The sequence below is a fragment of the Triturus cristatus genome, chromosome 4_1 (assembly GCF_964204655.1).
Source record: "Triturus cristatus chromosome 4_1, aTriCri1.1, whole genome shotgun sequence".
NCBI classification, from domain to species: Eukaryota; Metazoa; Chordata; class Amphibia; order Caudata; family Salamandridae; genus Triturus; species Triturus cristatus.
The window spans coordinates 1,004,786,984-1,004,814,971 of NC_140585.1; the positions used below are offsets into that span (position 1 = coordinate 1,004,786,984).

A 27,988-nucleotide genomic window follows, 5' to 3' on the forward strand; every position below is an offset into this window, starting at 1 on the left:
CACAGTGAACCTATATGAGATTCCGACTGCGGGGTGGATGGCAGATAGAAAGTTCCCAGAGCTCTCCGTTGAATCATCCTGGGGGTCGAGTAGCCCCGGCACCAGCAAGTTGCTTTGTGGGGTGGTTGGCATGTCGGAAGACTTACGCCGGACGGAATCCAGAGAATTTTCTGATTGCAGCCTGCTAGGACTATGTGAACCTTCCTGGAAGCCTTCCTGAGAGCCTCCCTTATTTGGGTCCCGGGGTGTGGAAGAAGACATGACCTTATAAAATGATTTCATTGAGGGGGTTATTTTTACTTTTAAGGTCGATGCTTTCTTACCCCTACCCCTCCCTTTTCCCTTGGGACCAACAGCAGACTCTATGTTAACCCCCTTGGACTTAGTCTGTTTAGTTGACACTCTGGCTTCAGAGACGGGGGGAGACTCGGTGGGCAGAATAGGCTAAGTGATATCAGTATTGGAGGAGGAATGAGCTGCCCTAGTATGCAAGGTATATCTGCTAACCTTAGGTGGCGGGATACCTACATTCTGGACTTCGCATGTCTCCATGCAATTGCAATTGAGAATCGCCTCTTCCTTATCAGACGACCGGGTGATCACAAAAGTCTTCCCTCGATGATACAAAGACACACAGCTGGATTAACAGTCCTGCAGTAGCTCAGACGTACCCTTACCTCCTCCCAGGCAACTACAGCAGTCTTATCACACGAACCGCTGTCCAAACGCCCTACCCGGACATCAGGCTCTGCCACCCCTTCACTTTCACTGCTGCTGTTGGTCGTGACACTCGTGTAGTCGCCAGTACTGACTCTGCTTCCAGTAACCCGGACCTGCAGGCAGGCAGTACCGCTATGCTGCCACCCGCATGTTGCGACCTCCCACCGCAAGATTCGGAGTGCGAGCCGCCACTGAAGTCAGGGGCCATACGGCAGCCGCACCATGCCAAGCCGGTAAAAACAACGAAGAGATGGGCCACGCGCAAACTGAAAGGGGATAACACACAGCGCCTCAAGGTAGGAGTAGAGGCGGGTTTCTTTCACTCAAAAATGCACATTCCGGGGCCCTTCCAGACGTGACTAATAACAAGCCAGAGGGAGCTGCGGCCGCGACCGTTTAGCTTGCGGCCGCCATGTTTCCCCCAACAGTTTGGAGACTTTAACAAACATCTCACTATCCTGTGCTTTCATTGTCAAATGTTGTTAATTATAAATCCTTAACATTGAAAATTCACAATATAGCTGTAGAATTAGCTATACAAATAATGTGAAAGTGTTGGTAATATTTTAATAGTTGAGATATGTCAAAAATCTATTTTAACCTATTAGAAATGTTGGTCTGAAAAGGTTTCACAAATTGGTTATTTGAGAGAAAACGGGTTTTCAACCTTGCTACAGGGAGATGCGATTGCCTTATAGTTTTCTGCATCAAAAGTTCCATATATTATTTATTAATTATGTGAACGTTGAAAGTTGAAAGTAGCAAACATACGGTGGTTAAAAAGTAAGGCAAAGGTAGGCAACATCAGCACCACATTAAGTAAATGGGCAAAATAGAAATGTTATGGATTTTTAACGTATAATGTGTTTTCACATTGATGTTGCTAGGCATTCTAAGCATTTTAAAAGCATTTCCATAATGTCAAGATCAGACTAGTAGTCAAGCCAAAGAAAACAAGCAATACATATGCATGCCTGTTATTTCATGCCACATAAAAACATTTTAACTACAACATGGAAGGTTATGACAAAGTTCACATTGAACTAAACAGGACACACCTCTCAAAACGCATATGCACCTAAGTGCCAAATACTAATAATAACTAATATTCACTTTGGGGCTTATTTAAAAGCCCCTTGCGCCACCGATACGTCTCTTTTCCCCATTTTAAAAGTGATGCACCGGCGGGGCAAGGGGCTTGTAAATAAACCCTTTAGTAACTATCTCTCTGCTGTTCAATCTTCTTCAGCTGAGCATGGAGGCTCGCCCAGGCAGTTTCCAGGATCCTCCAGTACAGTGGTGAAATGCAAGGGTGCTAGTTTGTGGCTGGGAGGACTAGCTCAGAATGTCCCGGGTTTTAGTTGCAGCCCAGTGACAAAGGTCCTCCCGGCACTTGCGACACAGCTCCCCCTGATGGATGTAGACACCAACTGCATTACAACAAGCCTTGCCAGATTTCTTCTCTAACTTGTTTTCATTGGCATTTTGTTTGTCTCACCCTATTTGGGCTGCATTGCTTAACTGTATCTCTGGATGCTCATAAAGCTGAGGGTACTTGCCAATGACCCTCCAAGTGATGATGTTCAATTCACTTACAGAGAATGTGGGGTGACTTTCATGTTGTATGAAGGACTTGATTACTTGGTCAACCTGGGCCTAATGTTTTAGAGGACAGTTAAAAATGAACCCCAGCTTCAGGACCTTTAAGGTCCTCATTGTAATCCAGGCAGACAATATGGTCCAGAGAAATACCAATAGACTTTGGTTTGATTTTTCCCCCATTTGACATTATTTCACCATTCTAAATTCTGCAGGTCAGACATCCATGTTCTCTATGTTTTCCAAGTTCAAATTTGCAAAACCTTTGTGAAAAACATTGCTGTTTTAATGAAGTATTTGTGCTCAACTGGAATGCAGATCCATCTGCTGAATGCCTTCTAGATTACGGTTGCCATTATAATGAGAGGCAGATATCGTGTTGCTGAGCACTTAGGCCCGGATTTACCAAACTTTCAAACAGCACAGCAAGGGAACTTGCTGCTCTACATTGCATGAAAAGGAGAGAGCAGATATGTGCCATAGTTACAATAATATGGCATCCTTCTACTCTCCCCTTACACTGGCACACAAGTGGCAGCCTAGTGCCAACTCAGGCACCTACAAGGACACACTGACCTTGACTGCTTGCCTGGTTGTATACTAGGTCTTTACATGTGCAGGAAAGCAAGAGGAACCACCACCAATTTCATTGACTTGGTGCTCTTGCTAGTGCATAGATAAATAGAAGTATCTTGGAAGACCACGATGCTGCTGGGAGTTGTGCACAGGCAGGCGACAATGATGAAATGGGGCAAGGGCGAGGCTGTGGTGCTCCGGCAGGAGGAGATCAGGGAACTTAGAAGGTGAACCATCGTGTTAGACTGGGAGGACTTGCTGACCCCACAGGATAGCCCTGTTCCCTCTGACTAATTGACCATGAACTAGCCTATCGTTCATGGTATAGATGGAAATCAATCTCCCGCTTCCCCGCACCGCATTGTCTTACACCTATTAACATGTAGACGCGCCTTCCAAATCCTCACTCGCTCATCGGCACTGATAGACCAAACGGCCACTTTGTGAGTGATTTTTTTCAGTGACAAATCAATTTTTTGCACTTGCCAGTATGCTTTTTCCTTATAAGATTAACTGCAAAAAAGTGTGGTATTTTCAATGGCTTTCACTTAACATATCTCATTAAGCTATACCTTTGGACAAATAATTAATTACATACCCTTTTTGTTTAAATACATTTCTAGTTTTAGGCTCCAATACATTAAGAATAAACCAAAGTAAGAATCCATTGGCATGGATTGCCAATTAGGATCTGACCATTTTGACTTTAAAAGAGCTAGTGAAAGGTCCAATGGCAGCTGGCATCTACTGAAGGTGGATGGGACAAACAAAAGGAAAAAAAGAAAATTGAAAAGCAGTAACCAGATCCTGACGATGACGTCCTCCTCACTCTGACCTTATCTGCTGGGTTGGCAGTGCAGGCTCCAGCAAACTCCATCGACCAATCCCGGCCTGCTCACGTGCTGTTGTTAACCACCATGTGAGCAGTGCCCTGATTGGTGGGAGCGACCTCTCTCCGCAATGGATGCCGGCACTTACTCTCAACCTAGCTGACTTAAGATAGCTGGGTTGAGAGGTTTAATGTGCACGTGTTGCTGGCTATCTCATTACTGCCAGCCAAAGACACATGTGCACTTTAAACAAGTTCAAAGGCAGCCCTCTGCCCACCACTTCTCCCTGCTCACTTAGCAGGCCCACCACATCCTGATGCTCGGTTCAGGATGGGACAATAAAAAATAAACTGGTTATCAATTACCATGTTATTTTTTTTTATCTCTGGGGCTTTGGGGGCACGTAAGTGGGATGACGCTACTCCGCTCCAATGGAGGAGCCGCCCTGTAAAACCCCCGTATTAGATGGCTCTACAGATTGCTGAGAGTTGCATCAGGTTCCTATGAAGCCTCTCCAGCTACGTTGATGGGATTAAGATATTGCATGCAGCCATCCCCAGCAGAACAGATGAAAATTGTCTCAGAAGATTTTACCACCAAATATGCTCTCTCTGAAACTCTGCAAGTAGCACAGGCAGAATGGGTTACTGCTCTATCTGCTGCCAGGTGAAAGAAAGACTGGCCTTACAACAATCAGTCTTGAGACAATTTGCTGGAACTCAGACAACATGCAGATAAACACTTGGTCGCCAATGTTTTCTATAGTTGTGTGTTCTTTCTGACAGACATTTAAGCTACTATTTGACCATGAGGAAAGTAGGTTCAGGCATCAGCATCAACTTGTGCCATCCTCTCAAAGTTAAATAATCATGCCGCGGAAAAAAGGGTCACCTAACTTGTCATCCGACAGTCAGTATATAGTGCTCTTATCAATATGGGGGTGCTTGGATGCATATTTGAAAGCATTATGCTTTCTTAGTCATTCTTCAATGTCCTCACATTTGATAAACACTATGGGGCCTACGTTGATGTTGTTTTCTTTCAAAGAAAGCCACAAAGAATCTCTTTACGGGATAAAAAGTGAAAAGTCTTTATAGATGTGTGTCTGGATAGGACACATACCAGTGGCAGTGGCACATGCGCACAACGATATGGATGCCAAACGAGTTGTAAGTTAGGATATTACTTTAATTTGAAGGGGCTATGGTCCAGTCTTTTTGAAGCGTTATAAAAGCATGAAACTGCAATTATAGACACATAATAGTAGGGCACAATATAGCTGTAACGGAAGACATGACGAGAACAGAACTTTATCAAGACAATAGATGCTCAAGCAGAAAGAGTTAAAGTCCTTGGCCTCTGTCTCATTTAAAAGCATTTCTGTGCAGTATTTGATATCGCTGAATAGAGAAAATTGTCATGCGTACTTATATTGATGTCTTATCACTGGGTATGATTACATACCCTCTGTATATCCACTGTCACTTTAATTTATATGCTTATCATGTAGTTCTAAAATCTCAATAAAATTTGACATTATAAACATAACCTCCTTGGGAGAGAAATTTTCAAAATGGTGACTGATTATAAATGAAAAAGGGGCTGAGATCATATTTGGAAAGTGTTCACTTTAATATTGTTAGGTTGTCTGTTTCACTGCTTCTTATGAATTTTGATATTAGTAAGGTAAATGGGTGTGCTTCTATGTTACACAAATGTGTCAGCTTATGTGAGTTGAGGGGGAATATTCTTGACGGGCCCTAACAAATCTTTTATGGAGCTTCATAAAATCAGACCATGATTTGAATGAGGCAGCAGGTGCAGTGGCACTGGGGCAAAAAGTTGTCATATCTCCTCTAAACACCAAATTTTGCTATATTGTACTACTAAACAGGCAGTCAGAAATGCAGTTTAATAACCCCCACTTGAATGACGAACCATATCAATAATCTTAAAGCACATGAGGCGGCCAAAACCTCCATAGAAAAGTTCCCTTCATACTTCCATCCATGCATCCTATGACGCCCCGGCTACTAATTTCCATCTATTCATTCATCCACCTATCCTTCCCTTCACCTTTTCTGCCATCCATCAAACCATTCCATCCACACATCCTGTCACCCTTTCATATATCCATCCTGCATTTCAACCTTCCACTCATGAGCGAGAGAGAGTATACATAGAGACAGTCTCTCTCTCTCTCTCTCTCTCTCTCTGATATAAGCAGGGCGTCTTCGACTTACCTATGGAATCCTGTGTTTTTTAAATGTGTTTTGTTGTATGATAGTACAGTGTGCTGCTGCCTCACCAAAAATATTTTTAAAAATGATTATGTCAAAGAATATTGCAATCAATAAAAATGTCTTAATGACCAAGACAAGAAAAACCTTGTTTAAATTCAGATGGCTGAAATTTGAGAAATGCAGTTTAGTTTTTCGAATACACACTTGGGGCATTTAGCGACTCACAAATTGCGCTCAATTGAGAGTAGCAATTTGCGAGTCGCTAAATGCCATGTGCCATGTATTAGGAAGGGAACGCTCTTTCCTAATAGAGAGTCATAAAACATTATTTTGCGAGTTGCAAATTATTTGCGACTTCCAAAATGGTGTTATTACATGACCCACAGGATCGTATATCTGGCCCTTAATGTTCTACAGAACACATATTTTTACTTTTCAATACACAGTATCTTTCAGGATTGCTTTCTGTCAAAGCTCCTGAGTAATGAGCTTTGCTTTCCAGCACACATTATAAAAGCATTATTCCAAGCGACCATAAACGCTTACTTTGCTTTTCTTGAGATAACGGCAGATGAAATTGATTGGGGAGGGTCAATGAATTTAGTCTAGCTGGAATCATATTGATGTAAATTAACCATTACAGCTAGTGCAGCACAACTCTAAAGTGGATTGGGAGATGAAGTGTGATGAGTGATTGATTTCATTTAACACACAGTATTTTTGTGCCCTGTAGGATTTCAGCTTGGCTCGTTTAGAATCTAGTGTTCAAAGGGTAAACATGTGCTCAATAGGTTTATGCACATTTTGAGTTTAACTTAAAACATCTTTGTGCCATGTGGTTTTACTAAATCAGTTATAAACTAAACCTAGACCATAGCATGCAAAAACCATGCAGCATAACCACCAGCAAAACGGTGGTCCGTAATAGGACTGCAAAAAGTAGGTGATGATAGTTTTATTGACTGTTGCTCCTCAGTTTTGCCCACACATCACTAAATCAGAAGGTAACACTCAGTTGTAACATCAACTCCTGTACAAGGTTTTACGTACTTCTTGATTTTGCGCTATGCGCTTAATGAGCACAGTACTTCAATAAACCAGAGCTGCAATGGAATATTAAGTGCATGAGGGTGAGATCCTGGCCAGAGTAAAAGTATATGTACAGCGGATTGTGGTGGAAAAACATGCGATAAGGACACTCACACACAATAGGCACCCCCATTAAGAATTTGGCCATATTAGAAAAAGTTTCTTCTGAAAGGTCAAATTTTCCAACACAAATGCTGAGACTATCTAATGTGAGGCACGTATATTACTACAATGAGCTTTTTATAGCTGGTCTGTTCTAGCGTTTCTTGCATACACAGTTGATTTTACCAATCAATGGAGGATCAAGCCTCCTCACAACAGCATTAATAAAGAACCACATATATTCTCATGATTATAACAAAATAGAGACCTTTACACACCTGTATTCTTGGTCAGCCAATGTTTTTGTAAAGATACAGGGCTTGATTAGGAGCGGCTCGTAATATTCCGACGCATGTATAAAATCCTGTTTATGCATTGGTGACATTTCATGCATCCGATAATTATCTGATGCATTAAATACCTCAACCTTCTGTAAATTTCAGCAGGTGAAACCTGTCGAAATTGACGAGTGAAAAAATGTGTGATTTACTATACCATGCGGATTTATGTAGATTAAACATTAAAATCTACATGTTATCCTGCATGAACTCTTAATAGGTGTTAGATATCACACCCAATAAATAATGTACCCTATGGTATTGTTATTTAGCTGGGGCAATAAATAGCGCCTTCACTCATAATCAGGCCTACAGTGTTTAAATCAACCTGGACTCTAATGGCCTTATTTAGAACTTGGTGGATTGGTACTTCATCACAAATGTGACACATATCCTGTCTGCCTTATTACAAGTGCATCAAATCTAAATGTTAAAAGGCAGGAGGGATATCAATCATGTCTGTGATGCAATACCCGTTCCCCAAACTCTAAATATGGCCCTAAGTGTTGCAAGGGTGTATAATTTTGCACCTCAGTAGTAAACCCTCTTTAAAACTTAGTCCTTCAAACTTGCATTTGCCATTGCTTCTCACAGACATATTGCTAGTTGGAAAAATGTAGTCTAGCGCGACCTCATAAATACTCATTTCTTATCCCTTATTGACTCTCATTTGAGGCGAGAACCCCCCAGATACTTTTAAAAATTGTGCTTTTAAAGCTGTTCTCTTGTGAGAAAATGCCCTTTTTCTTTGCAGTTACCCCCATTTGTTGCTGAATTTTGTTGCTAGTTATTAAGGCTCTGCATACATGGAGTGCTTCTGTCCGGTGCCCAGGGTGTATGCTTTGACCCTAAAACATGCAGAGATTGGTTAATGCATGCTTGGGAAATTTACTCTCCTACAAGGCCCTAGTATATGGTGTGAAATCTACACCCATGAAATGGAAGGCTAAGTATTAAGTGTTGCCTGTTGACCACTGTGATTATTGTGCCTTTCACTAGTCTGACATTGAACATTGCTTCAGGCCTACCAGTGTATTCTGACTGCAGTAGTTTAAAGCCACAGCCTGAACTGTCAAAATCACCCCCTTGACAAGGGAAAAATCTTCTTTGTATGTAGGACTTTTAGCCCACAAGGTAGGTTACATGGTATTTAAGAATTGGACATGTAGAAATGTAATGTTGCCATATCCCTGTAGTGACAAGCACCTAAAATCTTTTTTAATGTGGAAGGTCCTGACTGTCCTAGGAGAAAAATAGATACAATATTAAGATATTAATTCTGTATCTCGGGTTTGGGACTAGCTAGAAAAACAATTCAATCACTCTTTTTAATATTTATTTTAAGCCCAATGCTGTGATGGAATTACAGTTTTAATAAATATTTAGTGAAAAGAACTTTTAATAAGTTACTTTTTCCAAACCTGAAGCTCCTAGAGGCTAATTTACATTATGTTCTCCAGCAACTATCTAACTAGTGCTTGAGCTTAATCTAAGGTGTCTTCTTTCACTATCAGGAGGACCAGCTGGGCTATGCCTAGGAGCTTAACTAATGTCCTACCCTATGATAAGCCAATGTTAGGTGACACCTGTATAGACCCAGCTTTTTTCTCCGTAGGCAGACTGCAATGAAACGAAGTGGGAGGGAAACTACCCCCGGTTTTGAGTGACTACAGAGGAAGGAACTGCTCATTACCATGGCCACACCACTGGCTAGGCACACATTTTCTTACAAGGGATGAAGGGTTTCCTCATCTTTGATTTTGGGAACAAGGTGCACTGTTGGATTGTTTTCAGTAGGGCAAACAGGAACTGCCGAAAAACTGAATAGGGTTGCCACAGGGAAATAATATTCCATTGGTTAGGAAAGAGCCAGTAGTCACCCCATCCACTAGCTCTGGTGCCAGGCATAAATGTGGCACCCCAAGGCAGGTCCTCAGAAACCTTTCTGAACTGTGAAAACACAGATGAAGAATTGCATCTGATGTTTAGGACCTATGAGGAGACCTGAAGGGCTAGACCTGCTCCTACGTGTACCCGGGACAAAGAAGTAGACTCCAAGGGTTAGTTGACTGCTCTCCTGTGTGGCCACAAGGACACAAATGCTGGAAGACGCCTTTTTACTAAAGTGCCTCGCTGACCAGGGAAACAAGGCCTGCACTGTACCCTGCTGTTGTTCTCTGCCTGACATCACGAGGGTCTCTAAGTGCCTCCCCTGTGGTCTTGAAGCAGAAAAAGTGCATACCTTTGGCTGTTTGAGCACTACAAGAAAGTTTGGAAACTTGGCATCATTCAGAGCTTCAGTGCTTTATCAGGAGCCCTTGAAAAAAAGTATCTGACCGGCAGTTCTACAGCGTCAAATTAGTTTTTAGCTTAGTCCCACTCAAAGGTCCTCGCATCTCAGAAAATACATCTAAGTTCCATTCAGCATAGCAACTTAGAAAATTGTCAGTGAGAAATCACCACAGCTCAAAGGTGTTAGCGGGACCGACCTGCTCCAGGTATCCGGACATCTGTTTCACCTCGATTAGCTGAAGTTTCTGCGCCAATCCGAGATTGAGGATTTTGCTTCTCAAAAAGTGGCAAGGACTCATTCTGTGTTGGAACGTAGAATGCATTGCAAGGCTTTTCTTTTAAAAAAGTGACTAAGTCCTTTTCTGAAGTGGGGCTTAGAACCTAATTAGTCTTTTTAACTTACAAACTTTCACCGGGGCTAATCCTAATGGTAAATCCGACCTGAGATGAAACTGGGGTTCATCTCTGTTAGCCTGAATTCGCACCCGGTCTACTGCAACCTTCACTTACATTCGGTTGCTTTATTTTTCTTGATGCTTTTTCTACTTAAATACTTAAAATGTCATAACTCTGGTTCCCCTTATTGGAGTTTTATTGCTTTTAAGTAATTTTGCTTACTAAAGCTGTATCTCATTTTATAAATTGGGGTGGGATTTTTATTGTGTTGTGTTTTGACCTTTTAATGGTTTGGTACTTTTAAATGTTTTACACGTTTTATTTAGGTTACACCTGTCTGCTCTGTGCCATAGCTACCAAGGGTTAAGCTCCTTGTTTAAATTATTGAAACGTTTGGCTGGACCAACAGGTTAGCACCGTTATTACTTGTGGTGGACTTCCACCAAGTCTGATTTTTATTTTTGCTTTCTTACATTTCATTTTATTAGTAATTTACTTTTTTGTTTAGAGTTTAGTGAACTAAAGTTACATTGTTTTTACATAAATGCATCCATATAGCCTTTTTCATACATGCACATCCTGGAATGCATCTTAGGAATGTTATTTGCATTACTATAAATGGAAAACAGCAAGCCTTGTATCAAACATATATCTAATGTTTTTAGTACAGTTTATTTGTGACATCAAATTTCACCTGTAATAAATAAATTAGTTGCCTATTGTATTGTACTGATGTTTAGCTGTGATGTTATAATGACAGCAGACAGAAAAGAAATCGGCTTCCTGAGGTTGAGCACCAACTACCAATTAACCAATTGAAGAGATGACTGGCTTTTAAACTTTATGTCCTCTGTCTTTCTTTGGCAATCCACTGTCATTGAGACATTTATTGTAATATGTTTATTTAGCACACTACTTCTGCCCTTGGTTTATCACACAATCTGTACAACAAAGCTACCCTGAAAAGTATTTTTTTATCAAAATGCTCCCAATATTTGTTTGTAACAAACTGCAAGTTACCTATCTTCTGTGATGATCCCTCTTATACATTATACAAGGTATCTTTTTTGACTGGCACCACTTTATGTCCTGGATTATTAGTTATGGAGAGTTGGTGCAACCACCTTTATCTACTATATTATGAAGGCGGGGTTCTGAAGGTGGAAATGTGTAATTAAAATGTTTGTGGGCATTTTATGTGTTGCATTTCGTTTTGTGGAGAAGTGTTCTATTCTTTTTTGTGTTGCTGTGTTTTTTGCTGGATTATTGTAATCCAATGTTATTGTGTTGCACTGTAGTTTATGTGTTACATTCTATTTTGGTTGTTTTGCTGGGTTATGCCCTGTTATGTTTTAATGGTGTTCTTATTTTGCTGTTGTTGACTTTAGATATATATCATAAAATGCTGCTACATTTAGAGTCCAATGCAGCACATGCCTTTAAAGTTCCAATGACTGGCATCCATGCACAGTCTAAGGTGGTAAAATAGTGCTGTTCCAACTCCTCAAATATTTAAGATACTGGTCAGCCCAAAACAGTGGCAGAGATCGTGTCTTAGGTTAGCACTTACAGCACTCACTTTATGTGATACTGCCCGATGTGTTCAAGTTATGCCAAGGCATGAAAGGTTAAAAAACCAATGTCGTTTCCTTCAGTAGCATTCAAGTGGAAATGTAAATGCTGATTTCCATCTTTTTAATTCACTGTAATGCTTTAGACTGAGTGACATGTCAACTATAGAAGTACCTGCATCATAAAACTTGCTGTGAGTCTAGCAAAACAGGTGCAGAACTGGAACAGGTATTTATAGAATATTATTCCTTGTCTCAGTGGGTGGGTGGGGCAAAATTACCTTTGTTGATCAACTTGCTTGATCTATCAGCTGCAATTGATATTTTGAAGTGTAGAGTCTTGAGCAGTGGACTGCTATCACAAATCATAAATTCAGGCAATGTGTCTCACTAAATATAGTTCCCTGTATATAATGACACAACAGGTCTTTCTGGGTGTGTTGTACAACTGGGATCGCCAGGATAAGTTTAGAGCATCTTCAGGACTATTATCCATTTCAACTGTTTTATGTTCCCTCTGGCCCTAGTAGTTGAATGAGCCAGTTTCTACTCTAAGCAGGGGGTATTATACAGTTCTCACTCTTCATGAATAGGATGATCACAGACATTTTGTGGGAGACCAGCTCAAGGTAGTGCAGAACTCCCAGAAGAATAATTGGTTGTACCTTAACAACAGTAAAACACAAGTTCTTCTATGCTACTTAATGTCGGTGCTCCATAAGTGGGCATAGTTCTTCAGGTGCTCGAGCGAATCAAATTTATAGTTTCCCTCCTCACAAGATCTTATTTTCTCATGCATGTCTGGTGGTTGTTGATAGGTGAGAAGATGAATAAAGCCTGCTGGATGGAAAATAAATGTATTGCCACTTTTGGATTAAATCAATGTGGAGAATGAAGGTGTTTTATTCCAAGTGGAGATTTATCAAGGCACAACGTTGGCACACGAGTTAAGGCAGCAAAAGGGTTTGTATGTTGGAACGAGCTCCTCAACAACGACTTGCTTAACAACGTGGTCACTACAACGACCGCATATTAATCAGGATTTTTTTTAACCACGGATTCCTTTACCACTAATTTTTGTGTTAAAGGCATGCATGGTAAATGGCCATCTCCAACCCGATGAAGCTAGGATTGACAGGGCCTACATACCATGTAGTCCAGGTGTGTTACATTGCGCAGATAAGTATGGGTTGGGCAAAGACCATAACCCGGGTCACCCCGTTGTGGGATTCAGAACAGCTGGGATGCCTATGGAGATCGAAGGGCTTTGAAAAATGGGACACTATAAGGATATCCCGGGTGGGAGATGTCTGGAAGTGAGGGGAAGTGGTGCCTTTCGAAACACTACAGCGAGAATATGAACTAGCAGAGATTGAAAGGTTTAGGTATTTACAGGTACGACATGCGTTGAAAGCGATGGTGCCTCGAGATGTATCAATACCAGAAGCTTTGCCCCTGGAAGATCGACTACTGGATGGGTACATGCCATGTAAGGCAATTTCGCTTACCTATTCCAAACTGATTAACAACTCCCCTGATCCACTACCACAGCTTCGTGCAAAGTGGTAATGAGATCTTATGGACTTGGATGAGGTGGAGTGGGGGAAGTGTTAGCATCACCCAAAGAGGTGGCAATATCGTCAAAATTGAGACTAGTACAACTGAAAGTGCTGCATAGAGTATATCAACTAGGGCCTGCACTAGTCAAGATGGGCTACAGAGAAGACGCTAGTTGTAGGCGAAACTGTGATCAAGACCTACACATACAATGGGACTGTCCGTTTGTAGCTAGATGCTGGGTACGCATCTATAAATGCATGGAGGACATATTGGGAGTACATTTGGAGCAAAACCTTAAATTGTGTTTATGAAATGTGTGGGAGCCAACAGATCTAGGCACTAACAAGAGGTTATGGGTGGCACTGGGAGGATTGGTAGCCAAAAGCAATATTGCAAGAAAGTGGGGGGCAAAAGAGGTGCCAACAAAGAGGGAGTGGACAGAAGATAGGGATTGGTGTATATTCCATGAGAAGACGGTGTATGTCTCCTGGGGTGCAAGAAAAAAAGATTTACCAATGTCCTAGGTGCTGTTTATGGTGAATATAGCAACTGTGTCATATTGATGTGAGGAGAAAAGTGAGTACTGTGTTACTTGTGAATCTGTATTGTTTACTGTTTATATCCAATTAAAAAACATTTTTTTTAAATGCCCATCCGTGACTAACCCCCACCCCCTAAAAACTAACCCAAATCCCTCCCACACCCTAAAACCTACCCCAAACCCCCACTCCCTAAAAACTATCCCATACCCCTCCCACCCCCTAAAAACTACCCCAACCGCCCCACCCCCTAAAAACTAACCCAAATCTCTCCCACCCCCTAAAAACTAACATGAATCCCTCCCCCCCCCTAAAAAGTACCACAAACCTCGACCCCCTAAAAACTATCCAATATCCCTCCCACACCCTAAAAACTACCACAAACCCCCCCAGCCCCTAAAAACTAACCTGAATCCCTCCCACTCACTAAAAACTAACACAAACTCCTCACCTCCTAAAAACTAACATGAACCATCCCAACCTCGTAGAAACTACCCCGAACCCCTCCCACCACTAAAAACTAACACAAACCCCTCCCACCCCTTAAAGCTAACACAAACCCCCCACACCTCCTAAAACTAGCACAAACCCCCACACCCCCTAAACACTAACCCAAACCCCTCGCACCCCCTAAAAACTAACACAAACCCCACATCCTCTGTGAAACTTGGCATCTTTTAGAGTGTTTCCCCTGCGTTTCTGCTTTCTGACCTCCCGGTTCTGACTCTGTTTTTGCAGGCTTAGCGTTTCTGCGCCCTTTTTGCACTGCTGACCAGTGGTAAAGTGCAGGTGATCCTTTAGTAAAATGTGTATGGATTGGCGTTTCCATGATTGGCCTGCTTGACTCGTGTGTCAGTCCCTAGTAGAATGCACTGCGTGTGCCAGGGCCTACGACTCAAGCGCCATCGGTGGGCTGCAGCACTGGATTGTGCAACCGACCTGAATGGCCCGTAAAAAGGTAACTCGGGCCTGCCATCGCAGAGCCTGTGTGCGGTCTGGGACCGCCATGTCAACCTGGTCAGTGCACACAGTGCCAGTTCTTAACCTTCACTTTTCTTACAAATCAGGCACCCCTCAGGTAAGCCCAAGGTACCCCTGTGGGCAGGGTGCAATGTATGTGAAAGGTGGGATATGCCCATATGTGTGTGGCATGTCCCGATAGTGAATTACAGCCAATTTTGTTTTTCACTATTGCAAGGCTACCGGTTCCCTGTAGGAGAGAATGGAAGGTTTCTTTATAACATCTTATAAACATAACTGGCCCAGGAAATTATGTAAGAAAATGAAGTTTCGTATGCCTGAACTCAGAATCTAAAGATGCATCTTTTAGTGGAGGTGATATTTACATTCTGTGTTTGAAAATACCACTTTTAGAAAGTGGGTATTTGCTTGCTCAGTCATCCTGTGTGCCTCTGGAATGTGGATTGCCTGTCTGGGTTTTGGACGACAGATGGCTAGGAAGCAAGAGTGGCTCCCGATAGTGTAGGAAGATCAGAAAAGGGCTGAAAAGACCTGGGCTGCAATGGGGGAAGAGGGAGGAGATTTCCTTGCACCTCAAAGGGCCTGGTCTGCGTCTGACAATGCCGTCTCCACCTCTTGCCAGGAATTCACACCAGAGAAGGCAGAACTGGATCTGGCTGGGCACAAGCCTTCTCTGCCTAAGAGATCAAAGGATTTTTGGACATAAATATTGGGTCCCAGACCCCTGAACTTTAGAACGCATCTGTATCAAGAAGACTGCCAACAAGAAGAGCTGGAGAAGCTGCGAGAAGGGACGACCGCTTTGCTGGGTGCTTTGCTTGGCTGACCTGCAGTGGCTGCTTCTGTCTTGGGCAGTGAAAGGCCTGGACTGGACTTTCTGCAACCTAACTTGTGAGTCTCTCCAAGGGCTTGAGGTAGAGCTTGCCCCCTGTTCACAAAGTTTCAGGAACAGCAAAGACTTCAAGCTCTTCTGCCGCAGCACTGGGGACTATGTGTTTTCTGCTGTAACAGAGGAAAAGCAACTCGACGACATCTACGATGCCGCTGCCGACTCCGTGCCCTGAAGGCACCGCAGAGGGCACCGCCGCAAAGCCACACCGCAACCTTGGTCTCACCGATGACGCCCGTTGACATCGCCACCGAGCCGCTGCTTGCACCGGGACCTGTCAGCACTGCACTCCACACCACCTTGCTTCACGCCAAAGCTTTGGTACCGCCGAGAGCACTTCCGCAACGATGCATCGCGACCTTGGTCTCACTGACGACGCCTGTTGACGCCGCCACAGAGCCTCTGTTTGCACCGCAACCTGTGGGCACCGCACTCCGCACTGCCGGGCTTTACGAGGAAGGCATGGCCTCCCTGACGCCTCCGCTCCATGCCGAAATCGATGCCCTCATCCCGCACCGCAGCCTTGGGCTACCAACGCCGGCACCATCGACTCCCGCTAGTCAGCCGACGACAGCGCTTCAGCAACGCCGCTGCCACTGCTTGCACCATGACCTACTAGCACCGTGACAAGCACCGCCTTCATCTCGCACCGTAACCCTGGTCTCACCGACGACGCCTTATGATGCCACCACCGAGCTGCCGCTCGCACCGCGACCTGGGGGCACCACATGCCGCACCGCTGCACTACCCACCGCAGCACCCAACGTCTGCCGATGTCAGAAATCCTGACTCAATTAGAGAGGAGCTCGACCTGCACCGCGAGTGACTTCAAGGACCCCATCGCCCTGCACTTCTCACAGGTACTGTTTGCGGGTCTTCCTGACACCGTAGCTGGCCCGCGACCCCGCAACCAGCCAGAACTGTTGGATTTGTTGCTCACGACGCTGTGATAGCCCCGGACGGAGCTATCGACATCGAGGAACTTTGTGTGAAACTTATTTTGATAACTGCAGACTTAAATATAGTATTGTGGATTTTTGTCGTATTCGGTCTTGTCTTAACGTATATAAAAATATTGGCTAATTTTCTAAACTTGTGTGGTGTCCTTTTGTAGTGCTTATACGGTATTACTGTTGGTTATGTGCAAACCCTTTACACACTGCCTCTAGGATAAGCCTAGCTTCTCGTGCCAAGCTACCAAGGGGGTGAGCAGGGGTTATTTTAGGAGTGTAACTCCCTTGTCCTGACTAGAGTGGTTGTTTCTGCCTGGCTTTAGCGCAAGCCTCAGCCAAACAGAAATCCCATTTCTAACCTTGGTTGTCAGTGGTGAGGATAGGACTTGCATTTGCACTTGACTTACAGTGATTGGTATGCACTACTACCATATCGCAGACCATTACATGCCACATACTGGTCCTTTTTCTCTTTGGTTGATTTTGGTTGATCTTGCCAGTTGAACTTTCTACGTCGTCATGCCGGAATCAATAGCATCATCCGTTGCATCCATGGAATTTGCCTTTGAGGAGGATAGGTTGGAGCGCTACACTGTTGGGGAATCGAAATCCATTTTCAAAAACCTAAAAGTCCAAGTCAGAGGCCTCACTAAGAAGGATGAGCTACAGAAGGCGCTGAGGGCCTGGGTAGCAGCCAGAGACGCAAGTGGGCAATCTGGTGATCTTAATGGAGAGGTGGAGGGGCCTGTTCCTAGGGTGGATGTGCTGTTGGGAGGGGAGGACCCTTCCAGCCTGGCAGCAGTGGCCTGTCCCCAGAAGAGCTGGAGGACAGACGGGAAGCAAGGAAAGTAGCAACCGAACTAGAGAAGATTAGGTTAGCCATGAAAGAAAAGAGAATGGTATTAGATTACGAAACCAGGATGAAGGAGCTGAATCGAGAGAAAAGAGCCAGCTCAGTTGGTGGCAGCAACTCGTCAAGACAGTCAGACAGAGTCGTGCACATCCCCAAGAATGCAGGCAAGGAGTTCAAGAAGGGGGACGACATACAAAGGTGGTTTCAGGGGTACGAGGCAGCAATCTATATGAATGGGGTCCCTGAAGAGAATTGGGGAGCAAGATTGTGGCCTCTCTTTCCCGAAGATACTTTAATAGCATTGGGTAAGGGTTATCACCTCACCTATCCAGATATGAAGGACGCCCTCCTCACTAAGTATGGTCTCACTCCCGAAAAGTACAGGGATCAGTTTAGGTCCAGTAAGAAGTCCAATGCCCACACATGGTTGGAGTGTGTGGATGTGTTTTGCCGGTCATTGGATGGCTGGGTCAAGGGTAGAAATGTGACAGATTATCAGGGGCTCTACAATTTGATTGCGTGGGAGCACCTGTCCAGTCTATGTTTTGCAGATCTGCGCCAGCACCTAGTTGATAATAATCTGACTGGAAGCTTGCTATGAAAGTGGACCGCTGGGTGAGTACCAGAGTCCACAAGAAAGCATTTACGGGGACTCAGCCAAAGGTGGGCAGGGTCCCCAGCAGAAAAGTGGGGGGGACTAGGGTAAAGCCCAGGACTTCTCTAAAGGGCCCCAAACTAACACCCAGGGTAAATGTTCTGATCCCCCCGGAGATAAGAAGCAAGGGGTCTCCCCAGGAAAGCCTGCTGAGACCGGACCCCGCAAACGTTTTGCATGTGACCAAGTGGGACACATGAGGGGGGGACCCCAGGTGCTCCAAGGGGGCACAGCCACCACCTGTGGGCAGTCCAAGGTAATGGCTAGTGTAGCGCTTGGGGAGGAGGAGGAGTACCCACCAGAGTGCGGGGACCACGCAGAAATGACCCTCGTCTCACTGGGGGACAGTGAGATGGTCCCAGGGACAAAGGGGCCCCCTAACACAAAGAAATATAGCACCTGGGTGACCATCAATGGGAGGAGGGTAGAGGCCCTCAGAGATACTGGAGCCAGAGTGACCTCAGTCCGGTGTCACCTGGTCTCTGAGGAGTAGGTAGTCCCAGGGGCATTCCACCAAGTAATTGCGGTCGACAATTCAGAGTGCCAGTGTCTGGTGGCGCAGGTTCCCTTCGAGTGGCGGGGTTTCAGGTCCCTTGAGGGTGGTTGTGAGCCCTTCCATGCCTGTAGATTGTCTGCTCAGTAATAACCTGGAGCAGTCCTTGTGGAAGGATGTTGAGCTCAGGTCTCACTTGGAGATGCTCGGGTTGCCAGAGTGGGCATGCGTGTCCACTCAGTCGATGGCGGCCAGAGAGGGTGATCAGAGGGACCCAGAGCCTGAAACAGTGGCCCAGGTCCCTTCCAAGAGAAAGGGCAAGGGGTGTGGGAAATCGCCCCTGAAGTTCGCACGGCCCGGGAGGAGGCGGACCTTGAGGGGGCACCCCAGTGCCCACAGGGGAACAAGTGGCTGAACTGGGGGACATCTCTGAGCTTAACCATTGGCAGAAAGAATGTCCTTCTCTGGAGGGTCTGCGGTGGCAGGCCGCAGCCCAGGGGACTGGTGATCAGTCCGGATCACATTGGATCTACTGGGAGAATGATCTCCTATATAGCGAGCCTAAGGTTACTGAGCCTGGGTCAGCCTGTGTGCTTCAGGACCTTCCTACTGGGTCTGGGTCACGATGTGCCTTTGGCAGGACATCTGGGGCAGGACATCTGGGGCAGGAAAAGACCTTTGACCCTTTGACAGGCTTGTAACCCACTTCCTCTGGCCCCAGATGCGAAGGCAGTCGGATGTACATTGCCGGTCTTGCCAAAGTTGCCAGGCAAGTGGTAAGAGTGGGAGGAAGGTCAAAGCTCCTCTCTGACCATTCCCCATTGTGGGGACACCCTTTGAATGGGTAGGGATGGACATTGTGGGGCCACTGGATCCTAAGACAGCCATGGGAACAGGTACATACTGGTCTTGGTGGACCATGCCACCCGGTACCCGGAGGCAATACCTCTCCGGACAACGATGGTGCCAGTGGTGGGCCAGGCGTAAATGGGGATCTTTTCCCGCATGGGGTTCCCCAGAGAGGTGGTTTCTGACAGGAGGACCAATTTCATATCGAAGTATATGACATCCCTGTGGAAGGAGTGTGGTGTCATTTACAAGTTCACCACTCCTTACCACCCACAAGGTAACAGTCTGGTAGGGTAGAAAGGTTCAACCAGACCTTGAAGGGCATGATCAAGGGTCTCACCGTACCCATGTGGCGTAAGTGGGACATCCTTTTGCCGTGCCTTCTCTTTGCCTACAGGGAGGTACCCCAGAAGTCTCTCGGGTTTAGTCCCTTTGAGCTTCTGTACGATCACCCTGTGCGAGGACCTCTAAGTTTGGTTAAGGAAGGCTGGGAGGCAGCTCCCAGGAAGACCCCCCAGGATGTGTTTAGTTACATGCTGGCCTTCCGGAACCAGACTACCCGCTTCAGGAAACTCGTTCAGGCGAACCTCGAGGCCAGCCAGGAAGAAATGAAGAAGTGGCATGACCAGAATGCCACTCTGGTTGAGTTTCAACCTGGACAAAAAGTGTGGGTCATGGCCCCAGTGGAACCATGTGCCTTGCAGGACAAGTAGACTGGGCCATTTGAGGTGGTGAAGCTTAAAAGTGAGGTCACCTACCTGGTGGATTTGCAGGCTCCCAGGAACCCTTTACGGGTCCTCCATGTGAACCGCCTCGAGCCCCACTTTGAGAGCTCCGAAGTGAGCATGCTCTTGGCGACGGATGACGGGGCAGAAGAGGAGAGTGAGCCTCTCCCGGACCTCCTGTCTTCCCAAGAAGGTGATGGGTCATTGGATGGTGTGATCCTCTCCCCGACACTGACTGCCGAGCAGCAGGGCAACTGCCGCTGGTTGCTGAGGCAGTTTGCCCCGCTGTTCTCCCCGACCCCAGGTGTTACTCACTGGTGTACCCATGACGTGGACACCGGTGACAGCCCCGCTGTGAAACATAAGATGTACAGGTTGGCTGACCGGTTCAATGCCAGCATCAAAGAGGAGGTCTCGAAGATGTTGGTGTTAGGGGTGGTTGAGCCGTCGAGCAGTCCTTAGGCCAGTCCCGTGGTCTTGGTCCCAAAGGCTACCGCACCCGGGGCCACGCCTGAACTGCGGTTCTGTGTGTACTACCGGGGGCTCAATGCCGTCACTCGAACTGATGCCCACCCCATCCCCAGTGCTGATGAGCTAATTGATCGGTTGGGAGCTGCCAAATTCCTTAGTACATTTGATTTAACGTCGGGGTACTGGCAGATTGCTCTAACCGAGGGGGCCAAGGAGAGGTCCGCATCCTCAACCCCAGAAGGACATTACCAGTTCTGTGAGATGCCCTTTGGGTTGAAGAATGCCCCTGCCACCTTTCAGAGGTTGGTCAACTTGGTGTTGGCTGAGCTGGAGGACTTCAGCGCCGCATACCTGGATGACATTGCGGTGTTCAGTTCCAGTTAGGAAGAACATCCGCAGCACCTTGGGGAAGTGTTGAAGGCGCTGCAGAAAGCAGGCCTCATGATCAAGGCCAGTAAGTGCCAGATCGGGCAGGGTTCTGTGGTGTACTTGGGACACTAGGTAGGAAGCAGCCAGGTGGCACCCCTACAACCCATGAGTGACACCATCTTGGCTTGGGAGCCCCCCAAGACCCAGACGGAGGTGAGGGCCTTCTTAGGACTCACCGGGTACTACAGGAGATTCGTTAAGGGATATGGCACCATTGTTGCCCCCTTAACAGAGCTGACTTCCAAGAAGCAGCCCAAGAAGGTGATCTGGACTGAGTCCTGCCAAAAGGCTTTTGATGCCCTGAAGGCCGCCATGTGCACGGCACCCATGCTGAGGGCACCTGACTTCTCCAAGCAATTCGTCATGCAGACCGACGCTTCAGAGCATGGAGTGGGAGCGGTGCTCTCACAACTGAACGAAGAGGGCCTAGACCAGGCTGTAGTCTTCCTTAGCCGGAGGCTACGCCCCAGGGAACAGAGAGGGAGTGCCATAGAAAGGGAAGCTTTCGCTGTGGTCTGGGCTCTGAAGAAGCTGCGACTCACTTCCGGGTTCAGACAGACCACAGCCCCCTCAGATGGTTGATGCAAATGAGTGGTCCATCTCCCTACAGAGAATGGACTTTACGGTGGAACACCTTCCTGGCACAGAACACGCCAATGCAGATGGTCTGTCCAGGTTCTTCCGCCTTAGTGAAGAGAACTCCAAGGAGGGTGGGTAGATCTCCCTACTTTCAGCTGGAGGGGACATGTGTTAGAATTGGCATCTTTTGGGGTGTTTCCTCTGAGTTTCTGCTTTCTGACCTCCCGGTTCTGACTCTTTTTTTGCTGGCTTAGCGTTTCTGCGCACTTTTCGCACTGCTGATCAGTTCTACTCTTCTTCAATCCTGTGAGAACCTTGGACTCCGTCAAGGGGTGAAGGAGCCTACACATATAGGGGGCACATGCTGGATTTAGTTTTTAGTGAGGAAACTGCTTCCGGGCATATAAAAGTACTTCTGATGGAATGGACTGACCATTTTTTGGTCAAATTCTTGACAGTTATCCCTAGTCGAGAAGCTCCTGCTAATGGGTAAGTTAGGAGCTTTTTACATAGGGATTGGAAGAGGGCATTAAAGAAGGTAACATCCTTCTCAACGTTTGCCATTAATAGGGCTTTAGATGTCGCCAGATCAGTGGAGGAGAACTATGTAGAATTTTGTAGTGAGATTATGGCGACTGTTAATCTAATCGCTCCTCTGAAAGTATGCAAAAGTAGAGGTAGACCTTCAGCCAGATGGTTTAATGAAAATCTAAAAAATTTGAAATTGAATTGTAAACAGGCTGAAAGGAAATGGCGAAAGAACTATGTAGATGAGGATAAGACTGCAAGGAAAACAGCTATATCCATCTATAAAAAAGTAATCTTCTCGGCCAAATCAGAATATTTTGCAGAAACCATTCTGAAATCATCTAATAAATCTAAATGTGTTTTTAGATTGGTCGATGAGATTGCTAATCCTAAATGCTTGCAAAATGAGATGCTGCATTCTCAGGACCTCTGCAATAGATTAGCAATCTTTTTTGAGGAAAAGATTAGTACCATCATAAATGGACTTAAAACTACTGTTCCAGCGGTAGCAGCAAGCCATATTAGTAGATTGATAAACATCTCATCTACTGATGTAGGGAAGACGTCATGTGTAGAGGTGGAAGCTGGGATTGTGAACTTGAGTAGTCTGGAGCATTTTGATTTGTTACCAGAGGAGGAGTTCGGCGGGCTGGCTATGGGGGTCTCTTCCGGCTCCCCACTGGACCCTCTTCCTCATAATATCTGCAAGGAATATGCTTCAGATCTGTTTCCTAGTCTTAGACAGATCTGTAACCATTCACTTTCCAGTGGGGACGTGCCATCTAGCTGGAAACAGGCGGTGGTTACTCTTCTCCTGAAGAAGACTACTCTTGATCCAGCATGCCCTGAAAACTATCGACCAATCTCCCTCTTACCATACCCCGTGAAGATCCTTGAACACTGGGTCAGCAGATCTCTGTCTGTGTTTCTGGAGAGTAATAACAAGTTGACGGATGTCCAATTTGGCTTTCGTCCTGAGCACGGGACGGAGTCTGCTTTGGTGACCGTGATGGACGACCTTTGGTTGTTGGCAGACAAAGGACAATCAGCAATATTAATATTGCTTGACTTGTCTGCCGCTTTCGACACGGTCAACCACAGTATTTTGCTGACCCGCCTTGAGGAGGCAGGAGAGGCAGATACTGCTTTAGCCTGGTTCTGCTCTTGTCTTTCGGATAGGCGTCAGGCGGTGGCTCTTCTGCCGTTTCAATCTACCTTTATCAATATCGGCCATGGTGTCCCACAGGGGTCTGCTATCAGCCCGATTATGTTTAATGTATATCTCAGTCCTCTGATTGATATAATTCAGGCTCATAAGGTGAAGTTGATAAATTACGTTGATGATACCCAGATCATTTTATCTTTGGATGGTACCCAACCTTCGGCGTTGGAGGATTTTCATGCTTGTATGCGTGATACTGCGCAATGGCTATGGCTTAATTTTTTACAATTCAATTCTGAGAAAACCGAATTAGTGCATTGCGCAGTAGGGAAGATGCCTCTACCTCTCCCCCATAATTTCTGGCCACTAGGTACTTCCTCTCCTTTGTTCCAGGCCAATACGGTCCGTAATCTGGGAGTTCTGTTTAGTGCTAATCTGACCCTGGAGGCACAGGTGAACAAAACGGCAGGATGTTGTTTTGGGCTGATTAGAGCCTTTAGAAAGATTCTTCCATTGCTGGCCGCCTCGGCCAGAGCATTAGTAGTGCAGGGCGCAGTTCTAAGTCGCCTTGGCTATTGTAATGCCCTGTTGCTGGACTCTCCTTAATATTTGATCCAACGTTTGCAACGGGTTCAAAACATGGCGGCAAGATTAGCTTTGGCTAAACCGCGAGACTCTTCTGCATCAAAATGCTTGGTCGAGCTACACTGGCTACCAGTGTTGCAAAGAGTACAGTTTAAGTCCTTGTGTATAGTGTTCAAGGCCTTGCATGGCTTGGGACCGAAACCTCTGCAAGAAAAACTACACTGGTATATCCCCACTCGTCATCTCCGCTCCTCCTCGGCCGGTCTGGCGAAAGTTCCTAGGTTTAATAGGGTCAGACTGGGTGGATGTGCTTTCAGCACTGCTGCAGCAAGGCCGTGGAATGAGTTGCCACCTGATATCAGACAGTGTAATTCCCTGCTTTTGTTTAGAAAAAGGATTAGGACATGGTTGTTTCCTAGAATCTGATTCTGTTCTCTGATTACTGTCCACTTTCTCTGTTGTCTCTCTGATTAATATTGGTTCTCCAAATTACGTATTGCAGCGCCAGGGTACCCGTGGGGTGTTTGATGCGCTTAATAAATGTTATATACATACATACATACATACAAAGTGCAGGTGATCCTTTAGTAAAATGTGTATGGATTGGCGTTTCCATGATTGGCCTGCTTGACTCGTGTGTCAGTCCCTAGTAAAATGCACTGCGTGTGCCAGGGCCTACGACTCAAGCGCCGTCGGTGGGCTGCAGCACTGGATTGTGCAACCCACCTGAATGGCCCGTAAAAAGGTAACTCGGGCCTGCCATCGCAAAGGCTGTGTGCGGTCCGGGACCGCCATGTCAACCTGATCAGTGCACATACTGCCAGTTCCTAACCTTCCCTTTTCTTACACGTCAGGCACCCCTCAGGTAGGCCCAAGGTACCCCTGTGGGCAGGGTGCAGTCTATGTGAAAGGTGGGACATGCCCGGGTGTGTGTGGCATGTCCCGATAGTGACTTACAGCCAATTTTGTTTTTCACTATTGCAAGGCTACAGGTTCCCCATAGGAGAGAATGGGAGGTTTGTTTATAACATCTTATAAACATAACTGGCCCAGGGAATTAGGCAAGAAAATGAAGTTTCGTATGCCTGAACTCAGAATCTAAAGATGCATCTTTTAGTGGAGGTGATTTTTACATTCTGTGTTTGAAAACACCACTTTTAGAAAGTGGGTATTTGCTTGCACAGTCATTCTGTGTGCCTCTGTTGGAATGTGGATTGCCTGTCTGGGTTTTGGACGACAGATGGCTAGGAAGCAAGAGTGGCTCCCGATAGTCTAGGTAGGTCAGGAAAGGGCTGAATAGACCTGGACTGCGATAGGGGAAGAGGGAGGAGATTTCCTTGCACCTCAAAGGGCCTGGTCTGCCTCTGACAATGCCGTCTCCACCTCCTGCCAGGAATTCACACCAGAGAAGGCAGAACTGGTTCTGGCCGGGCACAGGCCCTCTCTGCCTAAGAGATCAAAGGATTTTTGGACATAAATATTGGGTCCCAGACCCCTGAACTTTAGAACTCATCTGGATCAAGAAGACTGCCAAGCAGAAGAGCTGGAGAAGCTGCAAGAAGGGACAACCGCTTTGCTAGGTGCTTTGCTGGGCTGACCTCCAGTGGCTGCTTCTGTCTTGGGCAGTGAAAGGACTGGACTTTCTGCAACCTAACTTGTGAGTCTCTCCAAGGGCTTGAGGTAGAGCTTGCCCCCTGTTCACGAAGTTTCAGGAACTGCAAAGACTTTAAGCTCTACTGCTGCAGCACTGGGGACTGTGTGTTTTGTGCTGTAACAGAGGAAAAGCAACTCGACAAAATCTACGACGCCGCAGCCGACTCCGTGTCCTGAAGGCACCGCAGAGGGCACTGCCGCAATGCCGCACTGTGACCTGTGGGCACCGCACTCTGAAATACCTTGCTTCACGCCGAAGCTTTGGCACCGCCGAGAGGACCGCCGCAATGCCACACCCTGACCTTGGTCTCACCGGCGACGCCTGTTGATGATGCCACCGAGCCGCTGCTTGCACCGTGACCTGTGGGCACCACACTCTGCACCGCCGAGCTACATGAGGACACCGTGGCCTCCCGGACGCCGCCGCTCCATGCCAAAATCGACGCCGCTGCTTGCACTGTGGTTTGAGGGCACCACTCGTAAGTCACACAAACCACTGCCCTCATCCCGCACCGCAGCCTTGGCCTACCGATGCCGGCACCATCAACTCCCGCTTGTCAGCCGACAACGATGTCGCTGCTTGCACCGTGACCTGCTAGCACTGTGACGTTCACCGCCTTCATCTCGCACCACGACCCTGGTCTCACCGATGATGCCTTATGACGCTGTCACTGAGCAGCCACTCGCACCACGACCTCGGGGCACCGCACGCCGCACCGCTGCACTTTGCACCTCAGCACCCAACGCCTGCCAACGCCAGCGCTCTTGACTCCATCAGAGAGGAGCTCGACCTGCACCGTGAGTGACTTGAAGAGCCCCATCGCCCTGCACTTCTCACAGGTACTGTTTGCGGGTCTTCCTGACACCGTAGCTGGCCGTGACCCTGCGACCAGCCAGAACTATTGGATTTGTTGTTCACAACGCCGTGATAGCCCCGGACGGAGCTATCGACATCAAGGAACTTTGTGTGAAACATATTTTGATAACTGCAGATTTTAAATATAGTATTGTGGATTTGTGTCGTTTTTGGTCTTGTCTTAACGTATATAGAAATATGGGCTATTTTTCTAAACTGGTGTGGTGTCCTTTCGTAGTGCTTGCACTTTATTACTGTTGGTTATGTGCAAACGCTTTACACACTGCCTCTAGGATAAGCCTAGCTGCTCGTGCCAAGCTACCAAGGGGGTGAGCAAGGGTTATTTTAGGAGTGTAACTCCCTTATCCTGAGTAGAGTGGTGGTTTATGCCTGGCTTTAGCGCAAGCCTCAGCCAACCAGAAATCCCATTTCTAACAGCCCCGAACCCCTCTTACTTGTCCTGTTTCTGTCCGACGCTCCTCTCAAATCTGCCCATCCCGAACATTAGACAGACTTAGCCTTAACCACGCACATGCATGGTTAAGGCTAAGTCATTGTTCAGGCAAGTCGTTGTTCAGCTTGTGTGACTCCGGAACTCATTGTTCCGGAGTCGTTGTTCAGAATGTTTCCCAGCAAAAGGTTTGGATGTTTGGGCCAAGATTGTTTAATAGTGGTATAAATTTAAGACTGCGGGCAGATTTACTAGGCCCCTGCGCCACCAGTACATCACTGTTTGTGACGTACTGGAAGCACATTTCACTTCTCTATATTTACAAGGAGAGGAAAAGTCACCCTGCGTGACTTTTCCTCTCCTTGTAAATATGGCCCCTTCACACGCAGCACTTTGCGTGAAAGGGGCATTCCATGGGTGTTGCTGTGGGTGTTCCCATGCAACACCCATTGAACGAGTCACATTTCCAGATTTACGAGGATTTGTAAATCTGGAAATGGGTGTCAATGCTACTCCTCCCCAGGGGAGGCGTAGCGAGGCGCAACGAGGACAAATGTTTCCATTTCTCCTCGTTTTTTCCTCTTTCAAAGCGTGCTGCATTCTGCAGCACATATTGAAAGAGGAAAATGCCTGTAGTGATTGTTTTTGTGCAGGAAGGTGCCCCTTCACAAAAACAATCTCCCCATGACGCAGGCATCCTTGTACCATGGGGCAAGGGTGCCTGCGCCGGCACATGGCTGCAGTTTGTGCGCCAACTTTTTTAATGTTTTTTTTTAGAAGAGGTGGGATTTATGAACTCCAGATTTTGGGAGTATGGTACAATGGAAAAGTCAGTATGAGATAGAATCAGGACTGTTGGCAAACCATATATCAAATTAAATGTACAGCTTTCAACTTTACTGCGCTGCCCTACGCCAAAGTAAATGGGCAGGAATGCATCATATTTAAGGAATACCGTGCATTCCTGTCTTTCGTCTGACACTATTTTGGCAGCATAGTGCCAACGTAGGCACCCCTGAAG

The 27,988-nt window shown here is 46.3% G+C and overlaps 1 protein-coding gene across 4 annotated transcripts in view; it reads left to right on the top strand.

The window, feature by feature from the left end:
- Positions 1-27,988, top strand: part of MGAT4C (MGAT4 family member C) — a 1,156,917-nt gene that overhangs the window by 930,429 nt on the left and 198,500 nt on the right. The window lies entirely within an intron of this gene.